Here is a 15,771-nt window from a genome sequence, read left to right as displayed (position 1 = left end):
AACATTTTCTGAATAGGCCAATCGGTGGTTGAGGCCAGATAGGCAGGACACTGACACCATAATAGACTCAGTTATTCGTGAGCAGTTTACACAGAGCTTCCCCTAGGCTGGAAGAGTTTGGGTCCAAAGGCATCAGCTGGAATTGCTAGAAGCTGCTGCGGAACTAATGAAGGAGTATGTGGAAGATACCATTCCATGAAAAAAGCTCCATCCCCCTACAATCAGCAAGGCAGAAAAGAAGGTTCAGATTCATCAAAGCCCAGGAAAGGGATGCTAGAGGCAAATAAGGCTCTTAATGCCTGGTCAGTGGTTTGCAACCAATGTGATGGCAAAGGACATAAAGGAAAAACTGCCCGTACATGGGCTGTGGGTTTGTGGGGTTCTGTGGGTTGACACAGTGACGGTTTAATGATTTTGCTGCCCCAGGCCTTGAAATAATTGCCGCCACCAGCCCCATATTAACTTATTAAACATCAATATTTTCAATATAAGCACCAATATTTTCACTTTTTACTTCACTACAATTTTCAAGTATTTTTTCTGTCTCACTGTCGGCACTAACTGATACAACAAAGGAATCTATTTTGTGCATTTTTGCTATCATTTCATTTTCCCTTTCTTTTGTATAGCATTTTTTTAAACCGAGAACCACTTAATAATATGACCGGAAGGAGGAAATTAACGTTTAGGATTCTCGGGAGTGTTTACTAAATGGCATCGCGCCGTCATTGGTGGTTTCAGTACGCACTATGATTGATAGAATCACGGCGTCACTGATGTCATGATTACAACAATTCCCAATTATCAGTCACATTTTTCTGAATAAATTCTTCCTCCAAGCTGATTTGGCTCATAATTGTTTTCAGCTTTGTGAAACTGTCCCTTTTAAAGCACTAAGTATACATATTGCTGCTTTGGACTTTATTTATGTTTGCACATTACAAATGTAATCAGTCATCATCACTTGCCCCTAACCTACTTTGATCAGATCTTCTTTATCTGTCAAGATGAGGGCTAATACAGATTTCCCCCATATTGGTTACAACACTTTTTGAGTTAGGAAATTGTCATCTATAATATTTAGAAATTCCAAGGATGTTTTATTATAGTGTGAGACCTCCAGCATATGTTACTCAAATTGAAGTCCCCCATGATCATGCAACTTGATTTCCTACACATTATAGGTAGGTGCATAAGAAGCCGGTCATCCTGATCCCAGCTGTGATTTGGTGGTCTGTAGCAGACACCAACCAACATCTCTTGTGTTTTCAGTGTCAGAACCCTGATCCATAAACATGCAAGACAATTTTCTCCCAAGTTATCAGTGACTCAGAAACAAGATAATGCCTTTTGTGACAGAGTGCTCCTCCTTGTCCCCATTGATTTTTGACCATCCAATTGTGAAAATCATCCCACTGGGTTTCAGTGATACCAATTAGAGTAGTCAGGAGGACATTAAACTACTAGCAAATGGGGAGGATAAAAAGAGAGAAGATTTGAGCACTCAACACAAAAACAGTGAGGTTGAGAACAGAATTAACCAAGGAACATGTGATATGAACAGAAGAAATTCTTGCATTGCCTATACACCAATGCTAGTAAACTGGGTAACAAACCAGAGGAATTGCTCATTTATGTTGTCAACTCATCTTATTACACGTCTCCCAATATTTGGTGTTTTTCTTAAAGACCCAGCCAGCTCCTGGAGTCAAGTGATTAGTTCATGATTCATATTAAGATATATATACACACACACGAGTATCATGGGATTTTTAAATAAGTAGCTTTCAAGCTTGATGCTCCAACTGATCTGTGATAGGAGGAAGCATGTTTAACAGAGTATGGGACTGGAAGAGAGAAAGTCTTGGATTTTATTCCTGACTCTACTACTGACTTATTGTGAGTCTTGTGCAAGTCATTTAACCTACTTGCCTCAGTGTTCTTATTTGTAAAATGGGAGTAATAATATTTACTGTACCTTGGTCACAGGGGCTCATTTATTAATCAATTTATTTTTGAAAAGCTCTTTTAGATCCTTTGGATGGAAGGCATTAATGCTTATACAAAGCCTAAATATTATTCTAGCTATAATGGTTTAGTGTGTGATCATTTCAGGTAGGGGCCAGGTCATTCTTTATTTTATACGAAATTTAGAATAGTTTTGATGCTTAGTAAATAATTAGTAATAGTGCTTCCCTTGCCACCTGCCCTTATTCCTGATTCATAATAATCCCTTTCCTACAACATATTAATCCTTCAGCTTCTAATTTTCAAAGTTAGGTTTGTATAAGAAAGGTGCACAAGTACAAGTTAAGTAAAGGCACATGCAAATAGCCTGTTACACATCTAGCTGGCTGTTTACACACAAGAACATGATTTGTATCCATGAATACAGTAACTTCACACCTCATATTGAAAGTGGGGACCTCAAAACACAGAAAACCTTACCACATGCAGCTGCCTAAAACTCAGAATTTCCAGTTCAAGAGAAATTTCAGCATTTTGAAATTTGGTTTCATTCAGAATTATCTGAAACCAGTTTAAAAAATTTTCTCTTGAACAGGACATTAAACAAAAAAAAAATTGTTTCAGAAACAGCAACACACAGGGAACAGAAATGAGATTCGCATCCCAGACCAAAAGCCACTGAGTGAAATTGCTCTTTTCTTCTTCCTTGTATTAATCCCATCAAATGAGGTCTGCTCTCAAGTCCTCTCCTTAAAATTGATGTAGGGTTTTGGTTTTGTGGAACATTGGTCAATCTTCTATGCATGGAAAGGACTATATAATTTGAATGGCCTCCACTTCAGTAGAAGGGGGCCAGTCTTCTCAGGGACAGGCGTTTATTCATTCTATGTAAAGCCATACAGAATACTGATACGTAATATACTTCCTCTTTAATAGTCATGTTCTGTTAACTAGGAATGCTGGTAGACTACTCAAACTGTGCCTTAGCCTGGAGATTGCAATTTTTCAACATGTGGTCTTTGCCAGTCCTAATTCTGGGTGGGAGTGTTGAGTCCCCTCTGCAGGAGATTGCAAGAAGCATACTGCTCTTGTGTGTCTGCGGGAGCCACTCACAATAGTCCTAGTACTCTGGAAAGCACGGGAACTACTTGCTTCTGTGAATAAAGGGGCAGGGAGGAGGAGTTGGGGAAACATGCTCTTCCCTGCAGTGGCCTACAGAAGGGGACCAGTCCGTTGTGGGTCACAATCTGCTTCAGCCCAGTGTGCAAGGAGCAGACCTGGGTTCTGTACAGTTTGTGTTTTGATGATCATGAGTCAGGGCAGATATTGTTCGGTGTATCCTGTGGAGTATAGAAATAGGCTAAGTATCCCTTTTAATAGTTTGTAAGGACTCTAGTGTTGCTTACTGGTTTCTGTGTTTTAAAAGCCATCCAAAACCAGTCAGAGCAGCAGTGTGTGTGTATCTAGACCATATTATATTGTTGTGTAAGAGCAAAAATGACACATCTGTTGCCCTAAATAGCCTTGAGGTGTTGATTTGCTTAAGGGCTGTAGTGAGACTGGGATGGAGCTGCTCCTGGGTGCCTTATTTTTCCCTTGCTGAATGCTCCCTCCGGGTGGCTTCAGGCAATCACTCCTGATTCAGAGGGGATTTTCAGGTGGCTTGCACAGAGATCTGTTCTGTCCCCGCTACCTTTCAATAGGAACACTCTGATTACACCCATTCCTGCCTCATCCAACCCAGCCTGTGTTGTTGAAACCCAGTGTTTCACTGAAATTAGGGTATAGATGATGGTCGAGAGCCATGGCGGAGGCTTAATCCAGATAATTTTGTGGAGATACCAAAAAAATAGGGGAAGCCACCAAAAATTATGGTGAGGAAATCTGCCCCTCTGAGGCATGTGCTCATGTTTGTACTGGAATTCATGGTGCTTGAAAGACTCCCCAATGTACTGTCACTTGGTTCCTCTGCCCACGGGGGATTGAAACATAGGGATTGGGTTCCTCCCACCCCATTTCTCACAGTGCTGGTCTCACTAACAAGCCAGCCCTCTAAAGCAATTGCAAATTAAAAGCCAGATTCATCAGTATGCTCCGGCTTTTTTGCACTCCTCTAACTGCCTATAAACCCAATTTAATTGGCCAGTATGCTCTGGCTAGTTTGTACTGCTTGTTGTACCCATAAATCTGCCCTTTAAAGTTAAAATTTCAAAAATGATTTAAAATTGATACTATATATCTTCAAATTTTTAGAAATAATGCATGATAGCATTCTCTTGGGGTGACACCTCTGAGCAACTGTTCCAGACTGAGGTGTCCATAGTGGAGGCTTTGGAACAAATTGATAGATTAAACAGTAATAAGTCCCACACCTTGAATATTGCAATGCAGTCCTGGTTGCTCCTTCTGAAAAAGATATATTAGAGTTGGAAAAGGTCCAGAGAAGGGCAACAAAAATGATTTGGGGTGTGGAAGAACTTCCATATGAGAAGAGATTAAAAAGACTAGGATTGTTCATCTTGGAAAAGGGATGACTGAGGGGGATATGATAGAGGTCTATAAAATCATAAATGATGTGGAGGAAGCGAATAGGAGTTATTTACCCCTTCACACAGGACCAGTGCAAGGATGTTTCATGCCCAAGGCAAAACTTCCACCTTGCGCCCCTCCCCACCCACGCCCCTGCCCTGAGGCACCCCCCCGCGGCAGCTCCCCCGCCATCCGCCCTGAGGTGCCCTCCCATGGCAGCTCCACCACTCTGCCCTGAGGCGCCCCCCTTGCGGCAGATCCGCACCCTCTGCCCTGAGGCACCCCCACCCCCGCTCCAGCTCACCCCTGCTCCGCGCACGAGCACCCCGAGCACACCATGGCTGCTTCACTTCTCCCGCCTCCCAGGCTTGCGATGCCTAAGCTGATTGGCGCCGCAAGCCTGGGAGGCAGGAGAAGTGAAGCAGCTCACCCCTGCCCCGCCTCCTCCCTGAGCATGCCGTGGTCGCTTCACTTCTCCCGCCTCCCAATCAGTTTAGGTGCCACAAGCCTGGGAGGAGGGAGAAGTGAAGCGGCCACGGTGTGCTTGGGGAGGAGGCGGGGCAGGGGTTAGCTGGAGCGAGGAGTTCCCCTGCATGCCACCCCGCCTTACTTGTTGCAGGCGGCCGTCCCCACGCTCCCCTGCCCCAGCTTCCTCCGCCTAAATGCCAGTGGTGACCGGGGCGGCCGAAGATCTGGCCACCGCGGTCCCTGCCGAAGGAAATGGTGACCCCCAATGCCAGTGCCCTAGGTGACCGCCTAGGTCGCTTAATGGTTGCACTGGCCCTGCCTTCACATAACACAAGAACCAGGAGTCACTCAATACATTAATAGCAAGTAGATTGAAAACAAACATAAGGAAGTACTTCTTCACACAACACACAGTCAACCTGTGGAACTTATTGTCAGGGGATGTTGTGAAGGTCATAAGTATAACTGGGCTCAAAAAAGAACTAGGTAAGTTCTTGGAGGATCGGTCCATCAGTGGCTATTAGCCAAGATGGTCAGGCATGGAACCCCATGCTCTTGGTGTCCCTAAGCCTCTAACTGCCAGATATAAGACTGGATGACAGGAAATGGATCATTTGATAATTGCCCTGTTTTGTTCATTCCCTCTGAAGCACATAGCATTGGCTGCTGTCAGAAGACAGGATACTGGGCTAGATAGACCAATGGGCCAGTAGAGTCATTCTTATGTACTTAGATTTTCTTGTTTAGTGTTTGTGTGATATTTTTAAAACACAAGGAAAGCTGTGTTTAAAAAAAGAATTAAAGTTGACGCTATAAAGGCAATAAACACATAAAATGTCTTTAAAAATCAGTTTAATTTTAATTCAGAACTACAAAGCTGAGAATGTCTTCATCATAGTCACGTTGTTTGGCAGCCTTAATGTTTGGATTTTTTTAAGTCTAAGTTGTAACTTTATATCTGACTTTCTTAGGTTTCTTGTCACTTTCTGAATTTCTTGTCACTCTTAAATAACCAAGTAATCTCAACCTTAACTCTATTTTAATGTAATTTTGTGTCTTGGAATTATAAAAGATTCATTTTAGCTTGAGCTCTGGGTCTTGCATACTATCCCTGTAATGTGTGATGCTCAATAGTTAGATCTGTCTGGTTCTTCAGTGCCTTCCTTTATTTGTGACACTTCAAGACTTGTGAGTTATCAAATAGGGTTGGTATCCGAATGATGTCATTTAATGACATTTTGTTTCAGGGCATGTTCACAGACACACAGTGATCATGTTTCTTGATGCAATAAGGGGCAATCCAGTCCATCAATGCAGGGACACTTCTGCTTTTGAAAATAGTCCCTCAAATGTACCGGTCTGCATTTTAGAGTCCTAACTGAAAGGGTTTGAAGACCAATTGCAGGAAACCTATCACTCCTCAAAATATGGGTATTTTTTTGCAGATGCTTTCTGTTTCATCTGCCATTGTTACTGTTTTGACAGACGGCGTGTGAAATGACTAAACCTAAATGTCAACAAGTTCTGCTTCTGCTACAAGTATCACTTCTAGAGACTTTAAGTAATAAAATAATGTAGCATTTCAAGAAAATGCTAGAGACCTCTAGCTAATCCTCGACTTTGATTGTGCTCCCATGAAACATTTTTATAATTTCTCAAAATAATGAGAATTACAGCTAGTCATAAAAACAAGAGCAGAACTTGAAGGAGAATGTCCATTTTTATAACCTCCCACAGGGCGTGCTGTTGAAGATAATGAAAAGAGGTTGTTCCACAGCACATCCTTTGTGCCACTCCAGTTCGTAATACAGATAAAACAGACCAAAGATCTCGGATGGCAATGATCTTTGGGAGATTAAACATTGTAATTGCTCTTTTTTTCAGATTTGTGTTTGACAGACATTATTTTTTTACTTTCCCTAAATCCGTTTTAAAGCCTGACTGTATTTACAATGAGATGAAGAGAGCTCAACTGTCTAACACTCTTTCTCCATTACTGAGACTTCAAATTCTTAATTTATTCATGTATCTAACACTCACAGTAGTAATGCTTATGGTTTAGTAGATTCCCTATAGTGGACTGAGTAGGTGTCTCCAAACATTAGTTATTAGAAAGTTTTTTTGTCTTCATTTGAAGTCAATCTGGTGGCTATAACCATGCTGAATTCTAGAATATTGCAAATTACAACCCTGCCCTTTCAAGTTGCAATTATGAAAATGACATTACAGCATCAGCAATGCTACAGAATTAAAAAAGTGGACACCAGCTGTCAGAAGTGGTGAGCAGTGGAGGGAGAAATACAATATAATCTCATAAACCATTTCTTTTCTACTATGGAAAGTGTGGTCTAATGGTAGAGCAAGGGTCTGACGGTCGGGGATTTGCATGCTATTCTTGGTACTTTTTCTTGTAAGCTCACAAAAGTGGAGTCATTTAGAGATAAGAAATATCACCCTTAATTCCATTTTTAGTCACTTTTCAGAGTAGAAATGCACTTTAAAATAGTGTAGATGGAGGACCTTACCTAATATTGCCTGCAGGAATGCAAATGCAAGTGAATTGTGTGTGCATACTTCCTTTGTAGAGATAACAGACCAATGATCAAATGACCAAGGCATTAGTCCAACTGACTTCACTGGGGCTATGATTTCACCCAAAGAACTGAGAGGAGGAACAAATCTCTAGTGCCAATATTCTGCTCCTGTTTCCTTCTATCCCTTAGCTACTTCTAATGGTGACCTCAGCCTTATTCTACTGCCAAAATCAGCCTTACTATTGGATTCCCTTAGTTATCTCACTTTCTGAGCACGTGGTTAGGACCCCGTTATACAACTGTTGTGTTGCCAAATCTCAAGATTTCCTTATAATAGTGTTTTGGATGGAGCTGGTCTCAGGAGAAGCTCCAGTCCTCTTTTGTATTTCAGCTCTTCCTGGACAAAACCCCTGTGATTGGCAGTTCTTCCCCAGGAGGCAGGGAAATGGGGAAGGCAGCCAATTAGGACTGCTTCAGGAGGCAGGTAGGGTCTCCCCCTTCTGCTGTGAAGCTGATAGGAGTTTTCTGCATAGGTGAGAGGGGAGGACCGAGCAGCTCAAGGCACCTCTGCTCTTTCCTTCCCTACTGTAAAAAATAGGTCAGTCTGCTCTCTGCTCCTCCATCTCCCCTCTACATCTCTGCAACATCAGGCCTGGGAAAGGGGTGAACAGTTTCTAGAGCTGCCCCGACACCAGCCTGGGAAGAGGGAGAAGACCCCACAGTAGCTGCTTTCTCAGGCCTGGGAGAGGGAGGGTAAAGAATTCTAGGAGCTACAGGAGGAGCAGAGGTGTGTCTGGGTGAGCAAAACTGGTGTGGGTGCAGAATTGATGTGGGAATTAGGAGTGCCTAATTAACTGATATAGGAGCTAGGAGGTGCATCACTAATTGCTGGGTGGGGACAGGCAGACGTGGGGGTGGGAGAACACAGAATGAGTTAATTAGAATTATTCAGACTGGGGGAGAAGCTGGAAGCTCTGTATCATCAGGCAACCAGTGGCCACTTCTGCAGTGGGGAATAAAATCACCTTACTCAGTCGCGTTGGGAGAGTTGTCAACATTAATTGTTTCAAACACACTGCGGGTGTGCAGTGGGAATTCAAAAATCGAAAGATGGACCCAAACCTCCACAATAGAATAAATTTTTAAAAATCTCAGCATTTTGGGCCCAGTTGCATGATTTTGAGGGGTCTAATTCATGATTTTTAATTTCTGAGGATTAGGGTGACCAGATGTCCTGATAAAATCAGGACTGTACTGATATTTAGTTGTTTGTCCCACATCCCGACTGATGTATGGTCGAGACGCCACTTGTCCTGATATTTTGGCTCGGGGCTGGAGGAGTACACTGGTGAGCATTCATCTGGGGTTCCAGCAGTGCTTATTTGGGGCGGCTCCCAGGAAACGGCGGGCAGCAGGTCCCTAGGCACAGGGGCAACCGGGGGGGGGGTCTCTGCGTGCTGCACCTACCACAAGCGCTGGCTCCATTGTGGCCAATGGGAGCTGTGGGCATGGACAGGGTGCAATTCCCCCCCTGGCTGCCCCTGACCCTGGGGTGCTGCATGCTACTCATGCCCCCAAATAAGTCCCACCCCCACAGCTTCCAGCCAATGGCAGCTGGAGCCAGTGCTTGTGGCAGGCACAGCACTTGGAGTGGAGACCCCACTGACTGCTGCTGACCTTAGGAGCCAGAGAAACCTGCCAGGTGCTTCCCAGTGGGTGGGAACCATTCCTCAGGTAAGCAGCAGGGCTGGGGCTCTGTGGGGAGCCAGGGCCGTGTGCTTGTGGCCGGGGCCATGTGCCCTCAACCTGCATATGGCAGGGATGCAGCCAGAGCCAGGGAGGGCCCTGTTCCCCTGACTTACGACTTCCTCAGGCTTTGTATACCCCTTCCCCCGTGGCTCAAGTGGGGTGGGGGTGGGATGAGCCTGTTGCTGCCCCCCCATGTGTCCCGATATTTTGTTCTTGTCATCTGGTCACCATACTGGGGATGGCAGTACTGCAATGTGTGTATCTGCTTGGCTGTGCACATCTTTCTGTGGGTTTGGATTTCTTAATGAAATGGTAGCTCTTTCCAGGAGAGTGGAAGTGCACAGTTGTATATGGCGGGGAGGAGTTTAGGAATGAAGTAACTACGAGGAGAAAAGGAAGTGAAGCATGGAGTAGAATGGAAATCTGGAGATGTTGAGGTAATTGGCACAAGTGTTCATAATGGAGCAAATAATGAAGAGGAGGAAGACCTACATTTTGAGTTAGTTTATATGCATATAGGCAGAGGCTACAGCTAGAGCTGAGCAGGAAATTGGTTTCCCATCCTATGGAAATTTTTGAGACTTCAAAAATGTTCCCCTTTTGCATCTGGACAAAACTGAGACGTTTTGAAGTGTTTCAACATGAAACAGAGAGACCTACCCCAGAATAGCCAGTAACCTCGTGGCTAAGGAGCTAAGCTGGGATGCGAGAGACTCAGCTTCTGAGCAGAGACCTGAAACTGGATCTTCCACATCCCAGGGGCATTTCTTAACCCCCAGGCTATTGGCTTTTTCGGGAAATGGGGTCTATCTCTCTTCCTGCCTTTGACAAGGAATTCCAACCTGGACCTGAAAAACCTTGCTGACTAGTTTCACCGAGGCTGGCACAGTCCCATGAAAAGTTTCAGATTGATTAATCAGAATTTTCTGACAAAAACATATAGTCAAAATGATTCCTGACCAATTCTAGCCATAGCATGTATCCTTGATCTTACAAAACGTTTTGGGATTTTTTTGTAGCTATTAAGAGATAAAGAAAACCCCTAACCATAAAGTGTGTGAATAGCAAAAAGTGTATATTGCCTTTTTTCTATCACAAAAATAGACAAATTACACTTTATTAATTACCTAGGAATTGTCAGTGGGAGGGCAGTAATTGCCTGCAAATCATTAATAATTTTTGGATTATGTGACAATATGAGGTGAAGGAACCTGAAATACGTGCTGTGTTTGAGCAAGAGAATAACATTTAACACAGAAAATGACCGAACAATCAGTCCAGGTACTGTACTTAATTGATCCCATCTGTTATAAGAGGCTTGGTGCCACTAAACCATAGACAGAGCATAGTTTTCGTATATCATGAATACTCAGAATTGCCGAGTGAAATATAATTTGCCTTTCAGACATGTATCTTATCTTCAGAAACTGTTGATGCTTCTCTCTTATGTTGCCTCTTAAGCAGTGGCTAGCAGATATTTGAGGCCTTCCAGGGTTATTTCTGTTAGGATGAGACATCAGTGATATAAGTCAGGTGTAATCTTATTTCCAAAAAATGTACATAAAAGTCCTGTTTACTTGAACACAATAAAAACAACAGTAGGCAGTTTCCTCACTCAGAAATCCCCATATCTGCCATTCAAGCGAGATGTAAGCTCAAGAAACCATTTCTTCTTTCCCTCAGAGCCATACTCACAGCTGGTCCAGGCCCTGCTGGCTTGCTCTGGCTCCGACACTTGCAGGCTGCAGTGCAAACCAATGTCCAAGTCCCTGCATCTGCAGCAAGGGACACCCCTGTTAATCTACCTGAATTAGTTCTGCTTGGACCTGACTGTGCAGTTTAGTGCCTCAGGCAGTAATGTCTATTGTCTGCAGCTGTTTAATTGCGCTTTCCATTGAGCTTGAAAGTGGGTGCTTGGCACATCCATTGGCTTTAATGAGATCTGGGATTGTCTTTGGATTTAAAACCCACCGAATGGCAGCCACAACTGCTTTTTAGCATAATATGTATTATGAATTGCAAAACTCTCTGCAGCCATTGCAGCAAAGAATGCACATCATATTTTCCTTTCCCTAACAAAGATCTAGCCTTATGTTGTAGAGTTTGCACATACAAGTTAGAGCAACAGTGGAAAATGCATGCAAGTGGCAGAGCACACAGAGAAAGGGAGTGTTCCCATGTTGATCCAAGTGTGGGCCAAGGAGAACTTCCAGGTGGTTTGTGGAGCGATGTGCTATTGAAATGAGAGGTGATTGTACCATCTTATAAAGATTAAATTGCTCGTGCATCAGTCTCCAAGCCAATCTTCCTTGTATCTCTGCCAACTACTCTCCATGGTAGGCCTGTACCCCAGAGGGGATAGTCTGGTAATGAGTCTTTCTTTCGCAGCCTTTCTTTGATGTAAACGTCAACCCTGATCAGATTTGCTGACAACATTGATATTGAAGTGGAACAGAACTAAACTGCAAAGTCACCTGGAAGCGTCAGAGCACAGAGGGTTGCAGGCAACACGAGGAGACTTGGTAAAGTCTTACGCCTGGTCTACACTGGTAGGGAGGTGGGGGAGATCGATCTAAGTTATGCAACTTCAGCTACATGAATAACATAGCTGAAGGCCACATACTTAGATCTACTTACCGCGGTGTCTTCACTGCAGTAGGTCAACTGCTGACACTCTCCCCTTGACTCCACCTACGCGTCTCGCTCTGGTGGAGTACCGGAGTTGACGGGAGAGCTCTCCGTGGTCGATTTATTGAGTCTTCACTAGACGCGATAAATTGACCCCTGCTGGATTGATCGCTCCGGAGGTAAGTGTAGATATGCCCTTACACCTGGAGGGAGGAAACAGCCCAGACTGAAAAAAGAAAAGAAGGGACCCATAATCAAGCAGTGAGATCTGTTCCATTAAAGCAAGTGTGTTACTTTTTCAGATGACAGCAAGGAAAGGGTGTGCACTTGGGCATGGGAAGAGGAACTGCTTCTTTTTAAAGTGCTCCACAGGTTGAAATGTTGAGAACCACATGGCTATTCCATTGTAGCAACAATTTACACGGCAGGTAGAACAACAGTTTATTGTCTGTTAAGAAAAAATAAAAAATAGAGACAGAATCATCCAAGCAGTTGGAATAAAAACTTCCTTTGTGCTTCGAGATCTATGAATGCAATGTAAGAACTGGGTATTATTATTTGTTTTATGTCCTCAAGTTCCACAGTCAGTTGGTGCTGGAATGTGCGCTACACCAAATTTGTCTAGGTATTTACTATCACAAAGGGGGCAGTGGTACCTTGAGATGTGGCAGGTGCTGTTCAAACATAAAGACACGCGGTCCTTGCCTGAAAGAATTTAAGAATCAGTAAGACCGAAGACAGACAGGGGCAGGGGGAATTCAACATAGTGCTGGTGTAATACCAACAGACAGACTGTGGCTGTTGGCAGGTGGGATTGTACCTGGGGCCTCTGGAGCTTAGTGCATGAGCCTCTACTGCATGAGCTAAAAGCCATATGGCTGTTAGCTAAGGCTGTAGAGCAAACTCACTAATCTCTCTCTCTCTCTCTCTCTCTCTTTCTCTCTACGTGGTCTCAGTGCCACTAGATGGGACAGAATATCACCCCTAGGAGGGTGTGGGTTACATTGGCATAGTCTGTTGGCTGCTGGTCCACTGCTGTGCTGCAGTGTGACTCCCTCCTCCCATTCCCAAAGGAGACCGAATGCACAGTGGGAATAATGCTGTTTTAAGCCACAACAGTAGCCTTCTGTAACTGTAGCTGCAGAAGACATGTGGTTCGTGGGGTGGGAAAGCATGCAGGTTAGTGCAGATCCCTCCCCTCCTGCCCGGAACGTCTTTTACTTTGAAATCTCTCTTTCAAATAGTTCTTTTGCTATGGAGGCCTAGCAGAATTTTGGAGGCTTTCACAACAGCTGCCTCGTTTGGAGCCTGGTTGCCCGGCCTACAGGATCAGTGTGTGGTGATGATGATTGAGTTGGGAGCTCAGGGGAATGAGTAAATAAATGGGGTCTCGTTGACCATCTCTCTCAACTCTGCATTAGTCATGAAGGTCAGAGCTGTTAAAAATATAGTTATGGTTCCCTGACTATGGTTTGTGGAGAGCTGACTGGCCACATGATGCTGGAATCCTCTCTATTTTCACCTGCTAAATTGTGTTAAAGGCAGCTCAGTCTACCTTAAATGCTTTCCGAATGTGAGCCCTGTGGCCTGAAGCTCTACAGCAGTGTGTCTCAACCTTGTTTTGTGTTGGCAACCCCCTTTGGACTTAAAAAAAAAAAAAAAAAAAAAAAAAAAATCATCCCCACCCCCTGAAAAAATTGTGATTTCCCCCCCCCCCACCACCTTAAGCTCAGAACTTCAGCCCCCTGCACAGCTCGGGGTGTGGAGCTCCAGTAGCCCCGTTTGTGGCTGAAATATGCAAATTAGCTTTGCAGGAGGGGAGGGGGCCTGAGGAATGGGGCCCCAGGCAATTGTCTTGATTTGTACTGTCATAAATAGATAGCTAAGGGTTAATGTTTCTGTTACCTGTAAAGGGTTAACAAAGGGAACCAAACACCTGACCAGAGGACCAATCAGGAAACCGGATTTTTCAAAGCTCAGGGAGGGAATCTTTGGTGTTGTGTTCTTGTCTGTGTTCTGTGCTCTCTTCGGCTCTGAGAGAGGATCTCTCTTCTCCAGGGCTTTTTTCTAATCTTCTGTTTAGAAGTACAAGTTAGAAAGAAGACTTTATTTTTGTTTTTCTCTGTATTTACATGCAATGTGTTGCTGGATGTCTTTAAAATGATTTCTTTTTGATTACAGGTGTTTTCTTTATTTCTTTACAGCCAATGACTGTTTATTGTCACTTATATCAAGAGACCATTATTATGTCTTTTTCTTTCTTATTTTATAAAGTTTTCCTTTTTAAGCCTGTGATTTTTTCCTAGTTGGCTCACAGGGTTGGGTCTGCAGCTCACCAGGGAATTGGGTGGCGAGGAAGAAGACGGGGAGAGGAGAGAGTTTCTCTTCGGGTTTAGAGTTACAAAGCTTTGCATTTGCAGGGACTCTGAGTGAGGTTGAAAAACTTGATCCCCTCTGTGTTTGCATTCAAGGACTTGAACACCTGGTATCTCCATAGTGTACCCAGGATGGAAGATCTGGTGAGGAGGTAAAGAGGAAGGGAAGTGGGTTATTTTCCCTTTGGAAATTTCCCTCAGGGCATCCGAGTCTTGGGGTTCCCCAGGGAAGGTTTTGGGGAGACCAGAGTGAGCCAGACACTGGAAATCTGGCTGGTGGCAGCGCTATCAGATCCAAGCTGGTAATTAAGCTTGGAGGGTTCATGCAGACACCCACATTTTGGACACTAAGGTTCAGAATTGGGACTTATGCTTATAACAATACCCCCTAACGCCAGTCCTGCTTGTGACCCCCCCAAAGCCCCTCTTGCAAGTCCCCTGGGGCTCACAACCGCCAGGGTGAAAAACACTATGCTGGAGGGTAAGGATCACTCTGCTCCTATCTGTTAATGAATAGGGGAGTGCAGCCACAGAACTACTTCAGCTGCATAAGCCATTTACCCAGCACTCCGGATGGATAGAAGCTATCAAAGGGAAGCAACTTTCTATTCTGAACTACTGGTGAACAGAGGGAAGGTACAGAGAGCTCATTTACAAAAGTGTTCAACCCAGAATTCCTCTAGTGACACTTCGGAAGCTACCATAACTGTATGCAAACTCAGAATTGGTTGGGTAGTAGAGCTTAACTGAGAGAACAGAAGGCAATAGAGGATGTATGTTATTATAGGGTGTATGTTCCTAGTGGTAAGGATTCTGATCAAGGTTTTATATGCTACTGATTTCTCTACAATGAATGCTTTGTGCTATTAAGAGGACTTTTTCAGAAAGGTGATGCTGATTGAGATGACTCTGATGGTGTGCAATGTAGAAAGAGAGGCCTGTGATGACAGCAGCAGAGCTGAGTGAACCCTGGTAAGATCCCTTTCTACCCAGCTGCTAAATGAAGCTGAAATATCTATAGCTGGCATAGGGGTGAAGCCTCAGAACAGGACCAGGCTGCACTTCTCAAGGGACTGGAGAAAGGCCTGCACCAGTATGTATCAGGACTCTGAGACTGCTACTCAGTGACACCAATCTGTGAGTGGAGTTCAGCAGATGGAGAAGAAGGAAGTGCTGTGGTAACAAGACAGTTGCCTATTGGATGTTCACCTGGACAGGTGGGGAACTAGTTCGTTGACTCCTGCTAAAGTTATGGTCTAGCCTGTTTAACTTGTCACACATACAGATGGTGTTGCTGTATTTTCCCAAGTAGGTGCTGTTTCTTTTTCTCCAAATAACATTTCCTTTCTTTTATACACAGACTGGGGCTAGCGAATGGGGAAGTGTTGCCTATGAAGGGCACCACTGGTTTTCCCCAGGAATTGAAATTGTGTGTGTGTGGGGGGGTGTTCACATTTACAAGGGGGTGTCAGGACCAATGAGATAAATAAAAGAGATATGAATAAAGTAAATGTTTTGTT

The sequence above is a fragment of the Chelonoidis abingdonii genome, chromosome 1, assembly GCF_003597395.2.
Source record: "Chelonoidis abingdonii isolate Lonesome George chromosome 1, CheloAbing_2.0, whole genome shotgun sequence".
NCBI classification, from domain to species: Eukaryota; Metazoa; Chordata; order Testudines; family Testudinidae; genus Chelonoidis; species Chelonoidis abingdonii.
This window is presented reverse-complemented; position numbering follows the sequence as displayed.